Here is a 16,404-nt window from a genome sequence, read left to right as displayed (position 1 = left end):
TATTTCTTATGTTATGTTCTTATCTTAACATATTTAAATCGGTCTGCCACAGTGCAATTGGGAGCCCAATTTAAATTTACAGATGCTGCATGGGTTTCCCAGGGGTTGGGAATCCCGGCAGAGAAAGGGAGACAGGAACATAGGAACAGGAGGAGGCCATTCAGTCCTCGAGCCTGTTCCACTATTCAATTAAATCATGGCTGATCTGTATCTTAACTCCATCTACCTGCCTTGCTTCCTTAACCCTTAATACCCTTGTCTAACAAAAATCTATCAATCTCAGTTGTTAAGTTTTCAATTGACCCACAGCCTCAACAGCTTTTGGGGGAAGAGGGTTCCAGATTTCCACTCCCCTTTGTGTGAAGAAGTGACCCCGGAATTGTCGAGCTCTAATTTTAAGGTTGTTCTGGCCTCCCCCACCACTGGAAATAGTTTCTCTTTTTCGACCCTATCAACTCCTTTGATCATCTTAATCACCTCCAATTGGATCACCTCTTAATATTCTATATTCAAAGGAACACAAGCCTAGTCTATACAACATATCATCATTTAATCCTTTTAGACCCTGCATCGTTCTGGTGAATCTGTGATGCGCCTCCTTCCTGAGGTGCGATGCCCAGAACTGAACGAGTACTCCAGATGGGGTCCAACCAGAGCTCTGTCCAGCTGTAACATAACTCCCATCCCATTGTATTCCAGCTCTTGAGATAAAGGCCAACATTCCAGCAGCCTTTTTAACTATTTTTTGTACCTGCCCACTAGCTTTTAGTGATTTCTGTACTGGACTCCTAAGTCTCTCTGCTCCTCCACAGTTCCCAGCTTCTCGCCATTTAGAAAATAGTCTGATCTATCTTTCTTAGGTCCAAAGTGGATGGCCACATACTTTCCCGCATTGAACTCCATCTGCCAGTTTTGCCCACTCACTTAATCCCTTTGCAACTTTCTGCTCCCACCTACACTATTTACAGTGCCACCTAACTAAGTGTCGTCAGCAAACTTAGATATACAGCTCTGTATTCCTTCATTCAAGTCATTTACAAATAGTGAAAAGCTGAGAATCCCAGTACAGATCTCTGCAGGACACCACTTGTCATATCCTGCCAATTTGAGTACCCTACCCATAATTTCTATTCTCTGTCTCCTCCCTCCTAAACAATTCCCTGCCCAAGCCTACGATTCCATGCGTTCTTATTTTTGTGACCAAGCTTTTAGTCACCTGTCCTAATATCTCCTTATGTGGCTCGGTGTCAACTTTTTACTATGTTAAAGCTAGTGGGCAGGTACAAAAAATAGCAAGTTGTTGTTAACATTTGTGAAACCTTGTCGAAGACCTTCTGGAGTCTATATAAATAACATCACATACACTCCCTTATCTACCACGTTTGTTACCTCCTCAAAAAATTCAACTACGTTTGTTAGACATGACTTACCCTTTACAAATCCATCCTGACTCTCTCTGATCAGCTCACATTTGTCCAAATTCTCAGTCATTCTGTCCCTAATAACAGATTTTAGCTGCCGGCTCCACAAGGTAAGTGCCTTGTGGGTCAGGAGGAGCAGGAGTGCTTCCCCTGCCCCTCAAGGAAGCCTATGGCCTCCCCTGTGCCGATTGTAGCCACTCTCTTCCCACTATTGCGATCGCCAGACCATTCCCCCGCCCCCCCCAGCCCCGATGGCCTCTCTTCCTCCAGCCAATCGTGACCGATTCCACCCCCCCAATCCCTGACCATCCCCTCCCCCTCCCCTCCCCTCCCCCCCCCCCCACCCCCGCGGTGGCCTCTCTCCTCTTCTTAGCCCCGAACAACGACCTCCCCTCCCACCACAATTGCCAGGGACCATCCCCAAGGGTGCGATCTCCTGTCGCTGGTTTTCTCACCTGGCAGCTTGCCAGGCTGGATACAGAATAAAATAATGATAATGAGGCCTTGTCATTAAATTCAGCAGGATCTCCGCGTCCCTGGCCTTACTGGGCTCTTCCGCTTCCCCCGCACCCTCCCCATCTCCCCACAAATATTGGGGCAAATAAATCAGTGGTATACTAAAAGTTGACACAGGTAGGCGACAATGTGTGCGATCACCTGTTGGTTCGTTTGAAATAAACATAGTTCTCCTGTTTCAAACAGTAGTTTTTCTATATGATAAATCAGTATAAAACGGGAAAAAAGTTTCAACTTATAAAATGTACTCAAATCACACCAGATCACCTGTGTCTCAAGAACTACCTAGGAGTGACATTTTATATTTTCAAATCATCATTCATGTTACTGTGTTAATATGACATAAGCATAGATGCACACCTGACAAACATGCAAATGAGAATCCTTTACAGAAAGCTCACTTAGAAGCTACATAACCGAAACCCAGTCTCCCTAATCTGGTCATCTCCATATCAATAGTCACTTATCTACTAAATTTGGAGTTATTAAGCTCTGTTTCCATCCTGCTCCAATAACAAGAACTAGTCTATAAATATATACATACATACAGATGCACTGAGATTTTACTGACCTTCTGCTACAGTAGGTGCACTAAAAAGTATTATACTATACCGATGATCCAATATTGTGGTAGTCCATTAAATTGCCATTTTCCCAGACCTTACACGATTTCCAAAAAAATAAGGTGTGACGTGACAGGGCAGCAGTACAATCTGAGTGAGCGGACCTGCGGGAGGAACGGAGTCGGAGACCGGGGATAAAGGCAGCGTGGAGCAGAGGCCTGGGAGTCTGAGTGAGCGGACCTGCGGGAGGAACGGAGTCGGAGACCGGGGATAAAGGCAGCGCGGAGCAGAGGCCTGGGAGTCTGAGTGAGTGGACCTGCGGGAGGAACGGAGTTGAAGACCGGGGATAAAGGCAGCGCGGAGCAGAGGCCTGGGAGTCAAAGTGAGCAGACCTGCGGGAGGAACGGAGTCGGAGATCGGGGATAAAGGCAGCGTGGAGCAGAGGCCTGGGAGTCTGAGTGAGCGGACCTGCGCGAGGAACGTAGTCGGAGATCGGGGATAAAGGCAGCATGGAGCAGAGGCCTGGGAGTCTGAGTGAGCGGACCTGCGCGAGGAACGTAGTCGGAGATCGGGGATAAAGGCAGCATGGAGCAGAGGCCTGGGAGTCTGAGTGAGCGGACCTGCGCGAGGAACGTAGTCGGAGATCGGGGATAAAGGCAGCATGGAGCAGAGGCCTGGGAGTCTGAGTGAGCGGACCTGCGCGAGGAACGGAGCCGGAGATCGGGGATAAAGGCAGCGCGGAGCAGAGGCCTGGGAGTCAGAGTGAGCGGACCTGTGGGAGGAACGGAGTCGGAGACCGGGGATAAAGGCAGCGCGGGGCAGAGGCCTGGGAGTCTGAGTGAGCGGACCTGCGCGAGGAACGTAGTCGGAGATCGGGGATAAAGGCAGCATGGAGCAGAGGCCTGGGAGTCAGAGTGAGTGGACCTGCGGGAGGAACGGAGTCGGAGACCGGGGATAAAGGCAGCGTGGAGCAGAAGCCTGGGAGTCTGAGTGAGCAGACTACCTGCGAGGGAGACAGTCGCCAAGCAACACAACGAAGGAATGGTGTCAGAATTCAAAGGTGTCGCTGGCACAAGGGAGCTGAGGTGAGTATCGGGTGAGTATTTGTGGTAATTTTTTATTTTGTTCTGTTTTGAGTATATTTCTGCTAAGTAGTCCATAGCCTATCTAATAGAGTGAAGTGCTGATTGGTGGGTAGCTGTTGAGTGTTTCTTGTTAAGTTTTAAGTTTATTTCTGCTAAATTACCTCCATAGTCTGGTAAATAGAGGCATGGCAGGGCAGCTCAGTCCTGTGATTTGCACATCCTGTGTCATGTGGGAAATCCTGGATGCCTCTTGCGGCCTGGACGGCCACATGTGCAGGAAGTGTCGCCAACTGCAGCAACTCGAGCTCCGGGTTTCGGAGCTTGACCAGCAGCTGGAGTCACTACAGTGCATCCGCAAGGCTGAGAAATACTTGGAAAGCACGTTTCTGGAAGTGATCACCCCGCAACCTCAGAATGAGCAGGCACAGAGGGAATGGATGACCACCAGACAGGTAGGGCAGGAATCGCCAGAGTGCATCTCGCTCTCTAACCAGTTCACAGTTCTGGAAACTGGTGGGGGTGATAGCTCCTCTGGGGAGAGCAGCCAGAGCCAAGGCACCACGGGTTGGGGGGGAGGAAGAAGAGTGGAAGAGCAATAGTAATAGGGGATTCATTGGTTTGGGGAACAGATAGGCGTTTCTGTGGACGCAGACGTGACTCCAGGATGGTATGTTGCCTCCCTGCTTCCAGGGTCAAGGATGTCGCTGAGCGGCTGCAGGACACTCTGAGGCAGCGGGGGGGGGGCAGGGTGAACAGCCAGAGGTCATTGTACATATCGGTACTAACAACATAGGCAGAAAGAGGGATGAGGTCCTGCAAGCAGACTATAGGGAGCTTGGAAAGAGATTAAAAAGCAGGACCTCAAAGGTAGTAATCTCCGGATTACTCCCGGTGCCACGTGCTAGTGAGTACTGGGATACGAGAATAGAACAGATGAATGCGTGGCTGGAGAGATGGTGCAGGAGGGAGGGCTTTAGATTCCTGAGGCATTGGGACCATTTCTGGGGAAGGTGGGACCTGTACAAGCCGGACGGGTTACACCGGGTGTCTAGAACGAGGGGTCACAGTCTCAGGATACGGGGTAGGACATTTAGGACTGAGATGAGGAGAAATTTCTTCACTCAGAGGGTGGTGAACCTGTGGAATTCTCTACCACAGAAGGCTGTGGAGGCCAAGTCACTGAATATATTTAAGAAGGAGATAGATAGATATCTAGACGCAAAAGACGTCAAGGGGTATGGGGAGAGAGCGGGAATATGGTATTGAGATAGAGGATCAGCCATGATCATATTGAATGGCGGAGCAGGCTTGAAGGGCCGAATGGCCTACTCCTGCTCCTATTTTTCTATGTTTCTAGCTGGGACCAATATTCTCACGGGGAGGTTTGCTAGTGCTGTTGGGGAGGGTTTAAACTAGCTTGGCAAGGGGATGGGCATCAGCATATTGGAGTAGAAAAGAGGAATAAGGTGCATAAAAGAGTGAGTGTGTTGGATAGTACTAGAGAAGAAAGTAGTACTAGAGGCAGTAGTAGTACCATATTAGATAGGAGCAGACTAAGAAAGACTACGAAAAATTCAAAAATGGGGTTAGAATGCATGTTCGTAAACGCACAAAGTGTGGTGAATAAGGTTGATGAGCTACAAGCACAATTAGCCATATGGCAATATGATGTTGTGGCAATAACGGAAACGTGGCTTTAAAATGGTGAGGACTGGGCACTTAATATTTAAGGGTACAAGGTGTTCAGAAAAGATAGGGAAGGAAAAAAGGGAAGTGGGGTGGCAGTGCTGATTAAGGAAGACATTGTAGTGTTGGTAAGGGAGGATGTTCTTGAAGGGACAAGGATAGAATCCATTTGGTTAGAGTTGAGGAGCAGAAAGGGTATGATCACGCTATTGGGGGTATTCTAATTACCCAAATATCGATTGGGATAATGCTAGGGTAAAGGGAAAGGAGGGGGAGGAATTCCTGAAATGTGTTCAGGAGAATTTCCTTGACCAGTATGTTCTTGGCCCAACTAGGAAGGAGGCATTGCTGGATCTGGTGCTGGGGAATGAGGTGGGCCTGGTCGACCAAGTGTCTGTGGGAGAACACTTGGGTACGAGTGATCATCGTATCATAAGATTTAGATTAGCAATGGAGAGGAGCAAGGAACAATCTAGAGTGGAACTTCTAAACTGGAATAGGGCTAACTTCAATGGGATGCGAAAGGATCTAGCCAGGGTAAAATGGGATCTAGCCAGGGTAAAATGGAATCAAAGACTGACAGGAGAAACTGTAACGGAACAATGGGTGATCTTTAAAGAGATGTTCCAAGTACAGGCTAGGTACATTCCAACAAGAGCGAAGGGTAAGTGAACCAAAGCAAGGGCTCCTTGGATGACGAGGGAGATAGCGAAGATGACGAAGCAAAAAAAGAGGGTGTATGATGAATGTCAGGTGAATTCTTCAAGGGAGAACCAGACCAAATACAATAGGTTGAGAGGGGAAGTGAAGATGAAAATAAGATTGGCAGAGAGAATATGAGAGTAGAATGGCAGTTAACATAAAAGGGAACCCAAAAATCTTCTACCGACATGTAAACAGTTAGCGGGTAGTAAGAGGTGGGGTGGGGCCTATTAGGGACAAAGAAGGTGATATATGTTTAGAGGCACCGGGCAAGGCTAGAATACTCAATGAGTACTTTGTATCGGTGTTTACTAAGGAGGTGGATGCTGACAAACTATCGGTAGAAGTGGAAAAGGTAGAAGCAATGGAAAGGGTGAAAATTGATAGACAGGATGTACTAGAAAGGCTGGGTATGCTTAGAGTGGATAAGTCGCCTGGTCCAGATGGCTTGCATCCCAGGTTGCTAAGGGAATTGGGGGAGGAGACCACGGAAGGGCTTGCCATAATTTTCCAGTCTTCCCTAGATGCGGGGGAGGTTCCTGAGGATTGAAAAGTGGCAAATGTGACACCATTGTTCAAGAAAGGGTGTAAGGTCAATCCTAGTAACTACAGGCTGGTCAGTTTAACATCATTGGTATGTAAAGTTTTAGAAACAATAATGAAGGAAAAAATTAACGGGCACTTGGAAAGGTTTAAGCTAATTAAGGAAAGCCAACATGGATTTGTAAAAGGCAGATCGTGTTTGACTAATCTAATTGAATTTTTTGATGAGGTAACAGGGAGGATTGATGAATAGAATGCAATGGATGTTGTCTACATGGATTTTAGGAAGGCGTTTGACAAAGTACCACATATAAATGACCTGGATATTGGAATAGAGAGTAGAATTTCTAAATTTGCCGATGACATCAAACTTGGGGGTGTGGCAAACAGTGAGGATGATACCAATTGACTGCAACAGGACATAGAAAGGCTAGCAGAATGGGCAGACAAGTGGCAGATGGAATTTAATACAGAGAAGTGTGAGGTGATGCATTTTGGCAGAAGGAACAGGGAGAGGCAATATACACTTAATGGCACAGTTTTAAAGAGTGTGCAGGGACAGAGGGACCTGGGAGTTAATGTGCATAGGTGGCAGGGCATATTGAGTGGTTAGCAAAGCATATGAGATCTTGGGCTTCATAAATAGAAGTATTAAGTACAAAAGTAGAGAAGTAATGCTGAACCTTTATAAAGCGCTGGTTAGGCCACAACTGGAGTATTGTGTACAGTTCTGGTCACCACACTTTAGGAAGGATGTGAAGGCCCTTGAGAGGGTGCAGAGGAGATTTACCAGAATGGTTCCGGGGATAGGGGATCTTAACTACAAGGACAGGTTGGAGAAGCTGGATTTGTTTTCATTAGAGCAAAGGAGGTTGCGGGGTGATTTGATAGAGGTGTACAAGATTATGACGGGTTTGGATAGGCTAGACTGGGAAAGGCTGTTCCCACTAGTTGATGGTACAAGGACTAGGGGACACAGATTTAAGGTTTGGGCAAGTGATATGGGGGGATGTGAAGAAAAACCTTTTTACACAGCGAGTGGTGAGGACCTGGAACTCGCACCGACAGGAATGGTGGAAGTGGAGACACTCAATGTTTTCAAGGGGAGACTGGATAGGCACTTGAGGGAAATAAACTTGCAGGGCTACGGGGATAGAGCGGGGGAATGGGACTGACTGGATTGCTCTACAGAGAGCCGGCACGGACTCGATGGGCCGAATGGCCTCCTTCTGTGCCTTTATGTCTCTATAATTGTTCAACTAAAAATACCTGGTTATAGCTGTCTTACCTACTTTTCCTGGTGATGCATAATGAATGATTACCAGAATCACCATGGTTTATCACCAGTCATAAAAAGAGATATGGGGGGAAAAATTTGGTTGCTTTGCGCCTCCCGTTAGCGCCCTAAGAGGGTGCTAACGGGGCGCAAAACAACTAGCGCCCGGGTGCGGCACCCCCAACGCCTTCTGCGAAATTCATTGGGAGGTTAGCAGTGGTGCTAACCATTAGCGCTGAAGTCATCGCAGTGCGCAGCGCCCCGGCCACAATCGTCGGTAGCGCCCCCTGACTTACCGTCGGATGCTGTGTCCGACGGGGTCAGTGGGGCCTACCTGCGGCCGGGGCGGTGCTATTTAAAGGCGAGGTGCTGGGCGGCCATTTTTGTTGCTGGCTGCCTGCCAGCACCTGCCTCCGCTGCCGTCCCTGGCCTCCTGACTCGCCCCTGCGGAGTGCCAGCTACGCTCCATGAGCCCGGCACTTCTCTTGAGTGCTGGGCTCTTTTGTTGGCACTCCCAATCTCCAGTGGCCCAGCTGGGCCCCGGGTCGCACTGCGCAAGGCCCCTCCCCTTTAAGGGGAGGAAGGCCTGCAGTACCGCGGTGCGACATTCCCTCGCAGCGCCCCAAGAGGAAGGCGAGGCGCTTCCAGTAGCGCCCCGCTTCCCTCTTGGGGCGCTATCACTCAATTTTGGCCGCGGGAGCGCTAAATTTTCCAGGGCGCGACTCAATTCCGCCCCCCCCGCCCCCCCCCCCAGGACTTTTATGTTACATCACAACAGTTTATTCTATTCAATTGACTGGTAGTTCACTACCCACAGGACTGGAAACCATTCTGATGAGGAGTACTTTTTGCAACTTACTCCACCAATATCACCACCAAATCTTAAAACAGAGTATTACCATAGTAAACAAAATAATTCAGTATAGTTTTCAATGCAATAACAAACAGAAACAATAATATGCATTGTAAACCAGTAAAAGGCAAGGTGCCTTGAATGTGCTCCTTCCCTCAACAGCTGATCACAGCAGTGTTCCCTTTAAAGGCATGCTTAATATTCTACCAGCAGCCATATGCCAATAGGATATTCAGATTCCCTCACCTCTGATAGTATGTTCCAGATATTCTTTAGCTTAGTGCTCATCAGCAATATGCCTTTCAAACTAGAGAAGCAGGGTTACTTCCCATAGGATAGTGCAGTTGAGATCGAAGGTCAGGGTTCACATTTGCATTAAGGGTACTGTATGGCCAAATTCTTGTATCATCAGCAAACTAAATCTCGAATAATTGCCAAGAACAGGACTAGGCTGCAGTTTTAGGCCCTCCTTTCCCCTCCCTCCAATTCTATTGTATGTTTCTCTTTGCCCAGGCCCATTGTAGGAATGTCTAGTTCCTATCAAGAGACTGAGGTCGACTCAGGCGATCAAACAAACAATGTTTAATGTAAAACAAACTGAGTTTAACAAATAAATGCACGAGAACTACAAATACAGGTCTAGTCAGTTCGGAGGCTCCACGAGGACTGCTTGGGCGGTCCCGTGGCTGGCGTCATGACATCATCACATTTTTCCCGCCGGTGGGGGATCACGTGATGATCGGCGTGATGTCATCGCGTTTGCCCACGCTCTTAAAGGGACCGCTCTCTGTACATGCAAACCGTATATACAAAGATACAGACTCAGGCTGTAGTTAACATATTGTTAAAGGGAATTATATACATCTGATCAGAGTCCCTTAGTGGCTCCGCCACACCATGGTCTTTTGACAACACGGTAGGAGGCAGCTGCTTTCAGCTGTGTCCTCAAAATGAGTAAACTTTTAGCCAATTTAGAATGTGCTTCTTTGAAAATTATGAAAATACTTTGACCTTGCATTGCCAAATTGCAGTATTGTTAATCCCTAATGTGTTGAAGCGGTGGGACTTAAAAGTTTCCGAATTCTGCTCATAGTATATAGTAACTCAGCGATTGAAATAACGATCTATGTGGTAGAACAGTCACAAGTCACTGGGGACAGACATGGATTTTTTTGAATACCTTTATCTGGCACAAGGACAACAGATTATCATCACAACAGATTAAAACACACCACAGAAAACAGAATCTGTACTAATGTGGGAAAGATCAGCGCAATTACCATTTTACATCTCAACATTTTACACAAATTGCAGCCAGACAGAATTTCACTTATTTTAAGAGAAAGTAAACAGCAACAGGTCTGTCAGCATCTGAAAAGAGAAGAAAAAGGGCAACATTTTGTGTGGGGACCAGGGTGTGTGGGAATGTAAGTTCTGAGTCCCTAACCAAAACACGAACTTTATCGCTTCTCTTATTATAGATGCTGATTGACCCAGTGCATTTTCTGCACTAATAGTTTTTTTCTGTTTCTATCCCGATTGTTTTCTCATACCTGTCCCCAGCAGCAACAAATTCTAGACAATTTCTGTCCCTCTATTAGCGTACTGCAAAATTGTTTTGGGGATGTTTCACTCCAGAATTTATTTCTATGACAGATTTTGATGAAGGCTCTAGCGAATCTGAGATACAAATCAGAGATGCAAAGCTTCCCCCTCCAACACTAAATGAGTCTCAGTATTCCTGGGCTAGGAATGCAAAGATTATATAAGGTTCCTATTTATCACTGCTATCCAGTAGCTTCTGCTGGAAAGTGGGTAAGAGGTTAAGTGCCATTGTAGGCTTGATCTATGAGGCATGGGTCAGATGAGACAGGATTACGTTTGATTCCAATGCTTCCAGGGGTGGTGTTTGAACCGTGCAACCTGTGCAATTGCACGGGGCCATGAATGGATCCAGTGAAAGGGCACCTGCGCAATGGTATTAATAGCAAGCATGCCTTTTCATGAACGTACGTTTGCGGATTTGACACTAGATTAAGTAGGTAGAATTTAGTATCATTGTCTAGTAAAATGTAGAGGCTCCAAACTGAACCATTGCACGGGGCACTCGAATGGCAGATGCCGCTCCTGGATACTTCCTACCACACTCGCTGTCTGTGCTTACATATGAAGAATAACCAAATGGGCAAGGTACCAAAGGGCAAACAGTATCCATGGATCTATATCCCAGTGGGATCAATACCTTTAGAAGAGAAGGACAGAAAACGGACAGGAAAATTATAATTGTAAATTTTTCCTAAGTTTTCTGTGATTTTCCCAATTACGCTAAAAGATGATCCTGGAGTCATAGGAGGAATATAATTTATTTATTTTTCTAAAAGTAATTAGATAGTTGCTTGAAAATTTTAATATTAAATGATATATATTGGCAGTGAACAAGAATGGCATTAGACTAGGTGGCTCATTAGGGGAAATATACTGGCACAGACTTGACGGCTGAATAGTCCATTTCATATTGAAACATTCTACAATTATATAAACTCATCCTCTCCATGTGGTACTTACTATAGAACAGTGTCATAGTAATTGTCCCACCTTGAAATTCATGAATACAGATTTCACTGTCTCGTTCAGGGAGTACTAGTCAAGAAGTGCAATGTAGCAGATGAGGTAGCAAGGTTTGGGCCACAGTGAAACATTGCGAAGTTCAAGCACAGTCAGGATGTGCTCAAACTTCTTAGCAATTTGGGGCCACTAAGTTGCAACAATCAGTTAGGACAGAGTTAATACAGGTAGCTTTATGCGATCTGACCAGTTTCTATGTTTGAGTGTTTCACAGGCAGCGAACCATATTTGAAAATTCATAAATTGATGTAGTGTATTCTAACTTGTTTTACTTGCTCAGACTAGAAATATCTTAACATTAGCAGCAAAGAAGGAATGAACAAACAACCAAGTAACAAGACTAGGCAGATCTTGGAATAAATCAACTTTAAGATGTAATGGACCATGAAATGTTATATTATGATCATTGTTGCATTCTCCCAAATGGCAAAATTGCCTGTAAGTTGCTGAAAGCCATGTTATTCCAATAATTATAAACTAGTTTACAGGCCTTGACAGGGTAGATGCTGGGAGGATGTTTCCCCTGGCTGAGGAGTCTAGAACTTGGGGTCACAGTCTCAGAATAAGGGGTCGGCCATTTAGGACTGAGACGAGGAGAAATTTCTTCACTCAAAGGATTCTGAAACTTTGGAATTCTCTACCCCAGAGGCCGTGGCTGCTCAGTCGTTGAGTATATTCAAGACAGAGATAAATAGATATTTGGATATTAAGGAAATCAAGGGGTATGGGGATACTGCGGGAACGTGGAGTTGAGGTAGAGGATCAGCCATGATCTTATTGAACGGTGGAACAAACTCGAGGGGCCAAATGGCCTACTCCTGCTCCTGTTTCTTATGTTTTTATGATCTCCTGTGTCGATCTGTGTTTCTCTCCCATTGTCTATTTCTTTGTCACCTCTACATCTTTCTTCACTTTCTCGCACTGTGTGGCCATTATACTTTCTCTTGTTTCTATATATTTGTTAAACTTCCATTCTTTTTCTATCAATCCTTCCTACATCTCCTTTCTCTTTCTATTTCTCACCATGTCTGCCCGCACTTAAATACATTGCCTGATTCATTGAATTTTTTGAAGGCGAGAGCACGCAGGAAGATGAGAGCCAAAATGTCTAGGTAGGAGATGGGGATTTAAGCCAGGCAAGGTGAGGCTGCCAGGAGATACCGCAACATACATAGATGTGAAGGAAACTGGGCATGGTGAGGAGGGAAGGAAGTTTCTGATGCTAGCCTGTTTGCAGTTGAGGGTCAGTGGAGTGCTGCCAGCATCTCAATCAGGTGCACAGCAGGGTGTTCCTGTGAATTAGCAGTCACAATTTTAATAAGGTTTAAAGGCTTAGTCAGTGTTGGGATCAGATGATCAGCTAACTTCCCAACTGATGATCCTGCCAATTCTGTGCTTTAATTTTTAGCAGCAGTAGGTGTAGCACTTGGCGGTTCAGCTCAGCTGATGGTCTTGAAATTGTGTAGGCCTGTCCATCTCTTTAGAATTCATACATCTGGTGGGTGAGCCTAACCTGGAAACCAGACTTTGAGCCAGGGGGGAATAGCAAAGAGCAGACCTGTTCCCAAAACTTCAGCAAATGCGGGAGCGCAGCGGGGCTGGAGCACTGAGGATAGGCCTGGGAGGTACCAAAACAGAACAAACACTTTGGACAGGTATGGGAGGCTGTACAGCAGACGTGAGGCAAAGTGGGTACAATGCCCAGAGTGGAGGATTAAACAGAAGGGGAATACTGGTTCCATTTTTTCCAATGATCTGATTGGTCCATGGTGTCATGTAGTTAAAATGGATCAATGCGTGGGATTCGATTGGTTGTTTATGCCATTGACCAGTCAGTAGCACTACCAGCTCAATGCAGTATTACAGACATAAAATATTATAGTACAACATTTTTAATTAGCCATGATGTATCTATTTTCATCAATAGTGATATAAAAAATCTCCATAATTTCCATACCAGATGCATGGTGAAAATATAGAATGACTGATGAGAAGGCAGTACAGTAATGTACCATACTCTCTGTTTTGGCATAGTCTTTCCACACCAGTATGAACACCAAAGTACATTCAGTACACTGAAATTACATCAGAGTAAGATACCTTCATCACAGCAGCAATGCTCATTTGCAGACAATGCCAATATGCAACGGTTTTATTGCAAGTTTTCCTGAGGCCTGAATACTTAGCACATTGTGCATTGACCTGGGAAGTAACTTGCAAATTGAAGCTTGTACATATACCATCTGATCTGTTCACTCCTCATTTTAGCTTAGCACGTCTCAGACTCAAACACACACGCCAGCCTTGTAGAGAACACAGTACCGTGTGTCTTCCCATTCATCAGATCAGCATAAACAAAATAACAAGCAAGCGGCACTCTAAATCTCTCACCCACTACGAAGACCACACGATTAGGCACTTTACAGCCTTCCGGACTCAACATTGAGTTCAACAATTTCAGATCATAACCTCTGCCCTCATTATTTTGGACGGCAGCTATTGATTCTGCTATTCCCATTTACACCTCTTCTAGACCCATCTTTCGATCCTTTACTTGTCCCATTACCATCTCCTTTTGCCTCGCACCATCATCCCTTTTGTCTTTTAATTTCTCCTGCCTATCGCTGACCTTCCCTTTTGTTCTTTCCTCCCCTCCCCCCTTTCCCTGCCTCTACGTTTGCTTAAAACCTGTTATATTTCTATCTTTTTCCAGTTCTGATGAAATGTCATCGACCTGAAACGTTAACTCTGTTTCTCTCTCCACAGATGCTGCCCGACCTGCTGAGTATTTCCAGCATTTTCTGTTATTATTTATCTAAGACCACGCTGTTCATGTATGGCTACAGTGTATGCATGTCTTTTCACACCCATGGCAGTCAGCTCCCTCATATCTGGTTATGTGCAACTTGCTTGCTCCTGTCTGATCTGTCAGTTCTGTCAGCTGTGGCTCAGTGGGAAGCACCCCTGCCTCCTGAGTCAGAAGGTTGTGGGTTCAAGTCCCACTCCAGGACATAAAAATCCAGACTGACACTCCAGTGCAGTACTGAGGAAGCGCTGCACTGTCGGAGGTGCTGTCTTTCAGATGAGATGATAAACCCAGGTCCTGTCTGCTTTCTCAGGTGGACGTAAAAGATCCCACGGCACTATTTCCAAGAAAAGCAGGGGAGTTATCCCCGGTGTCCTGGCCAATATTTATCCCTCAATCAACATCACTAAAAACAGATGATCACATCGCTATTGTGGGAGCTTGCTGTGTGCAAATCCCACGTTTCCTACATTAAGACAGTGACTACACTTCAAAAAAGGACTTCACTGGCTGTAAAGCACTTTAGGGACATCAGGTGCTCTATAAATGCAAGTCTTTCTTTGATCTACACCACCAGCTAAACCTGACCATGATGGTGCCCCAATGGCGGCAAGCAAGAGCCTGAACCAGGAAGTGGGGAGAGGGAGGCCTCGATGACGTCACGCCCAGCCACCATATTTCGAGCCCTGCCTCGTGCCCAACCGCAGCCCGCTTCCCGCGCAGACAAACCCGGCCCCGCGCTGATTGGCTCACTCTCGGGGGGGGGGAACAGATACCATCTCCCGATTGGTCAATTCTACCACCCCCCCCCCCCCTCCGTCAATCAGCACCCTTGGAGGGCCCGACACCATCTCACGATTGGTCAATTCCACCACCCCCCCCCCCCCGTCAATCAGCACCCTTGGAGGGCCCGACACCATCTCATGATTGGTCTATCCCCCCCGTCAATCAATCAAAACTCCCCGCTTCCTGCCCATCCACTTAGGCTGCGCCGCACCAAAAAAGCGGAGCTCGCCTCCTTCCCGTTCACTCGATTTAAGCCATCCAAATTGTAATCGTTTTACAATATCAAGCATTCTTTGTCTTTGGTTTACCCCAAATGAAATCCACGCAAAATTATATACACATCCTAGCAATTCCACAATGTTTACCTCAGATTGCTTCTGACACGGCCTACTCTACTTCTGACAATAATCAATCACCACGAAAAATGATTACAATTTTTATAAAAAGTTCAATTTACTTCACAACTACTTAAAAAAGAGAGAATAAGGCGTCGATATTTTCCCGTAAATGAATAGTTAGAGTGGTCTTTGGACTCTAACAACCGCCATTTTGTGCCTGAAAAATCTTTCATATTAAAATTATTTTATCTTTTTAATCACTTTGACTGAGAATTTTGCTTCGTATTTTATCATCTCCTGTCAGGATAAAAAGTGTTTTTGTTTATCGTACGAAGTTTTTTTTTCGATGAGCAGAGAAGAGAGAAAAAAAGAATCACCTTTGTGGCGTAAGTTGTTGTTTGACGGGGTAACAGTCGCCAGGACTACGGTGGCTATGGCGCTCGTCCTCAAGGCAACAGTTGCTAGCCTCCGGAATCAACCCAGGCAACGCAACACCGGAAATCCTGCCCCCCTCCACGCTTCTGACTGGCTTGCTGCCGATAGCCTGGCCCATCATCTCCCCGCCGATTGGCCGACTGCCTGTCACTCGACGGGCGCCCGCCTTTTCCTCGGGTGCGATTGGTCGAGCGCTACGTCAGTCAGCGTCCTCTTCCCCGCCCTTCCGCGCGACGGTGACGATGGCGGCGGGTCGCGGAGGCGGGGCCGTGCGCACACTGCGCATGTGCCCGCGGTAGCCTGGAGCGAGGCACTGTGGGAAATGTAGTTCATTGACTGGGCCCACTGTGCCCTGCAATGGTCTGATGGAGAGGTAAATTGAACCAGGGAGAATCTTGTCAACCATTGCTCGCTAACAGCCTTTCCTACTGCAATAGCTTCTATTCACATCACAAGTCGACATTTAATGTTGCTTTTTTACCAAAGCACTTTACAGCCAATGAATGTTGTAATATAGGAAGTATGGCAGCCAATTTGTGCACAGCAAGCCCCCACAAACAGCAATGTGATCATGGCCAGATAATCTGTTTTAGTGATGTTGATTGAGGGATAAATATTGGCCAGCACACCGGGGATAACTCAGGTGGACGTAAAAGATCCCATGGCACAATTTCAAAGAACAGCTGGAGTACACTATTAAGGGAGTAGTAGCAGGACATTTAGAAAATCATAATACAATCAAGCAGAGTCAACATGGTTTTATGAAAGG

At 46.3% G+C, this 16,404-nt stretch overlaps 1 protein-coding gene across 3 annotated transcripts in view; it reads right to left on the bottom strand.

Moving 5' to 3' along the window:
- rfx1a (regulatory factor X, 1a (influences HLA class II expression)) overlaps positions 1-15,688 on the bottom strand; it is a 157,281-nt gene extending 141,593 nt beyond the window's left edge. For 2 of the 3 annotated variants that reach the window (XM_085971644.1, XM_085971642.1), the window contains exon 1: positions 15,578-15,661. The gene's annotated coding sequence lies outside the window, so the exon portion shown is untranslated. Of the gene's footprint in view, positions 1-15,577 lie in introns of all 3 variants that reach the window. The other variant, XM_085971643.1, reaches the window with a different exon arrangement.
- Positions 15,689-16,404: the final 716 nt, after the last annotated feature.

Source organism: Somniosus microcephalus, chromosome 31, assembly GCF_052327205.1.
Source record: "Somniosus microcephalus isolate GS21.2 chromosome 31, FLI_Smic_1.0, whole genome shotgun sequence".
NCBI classification, from domain to species: domain Eukaryota; kingdom Metazoa; phylum Chordata; class Chondrichthyes; order Squaliformes; family Somniosidae; genus Somniosus; species Somniosus microcephalus.
Note: the sequence above shows the minus strand (reverse complement) of the source record. Positions and strands in the feature narration are given on the sequence as shown.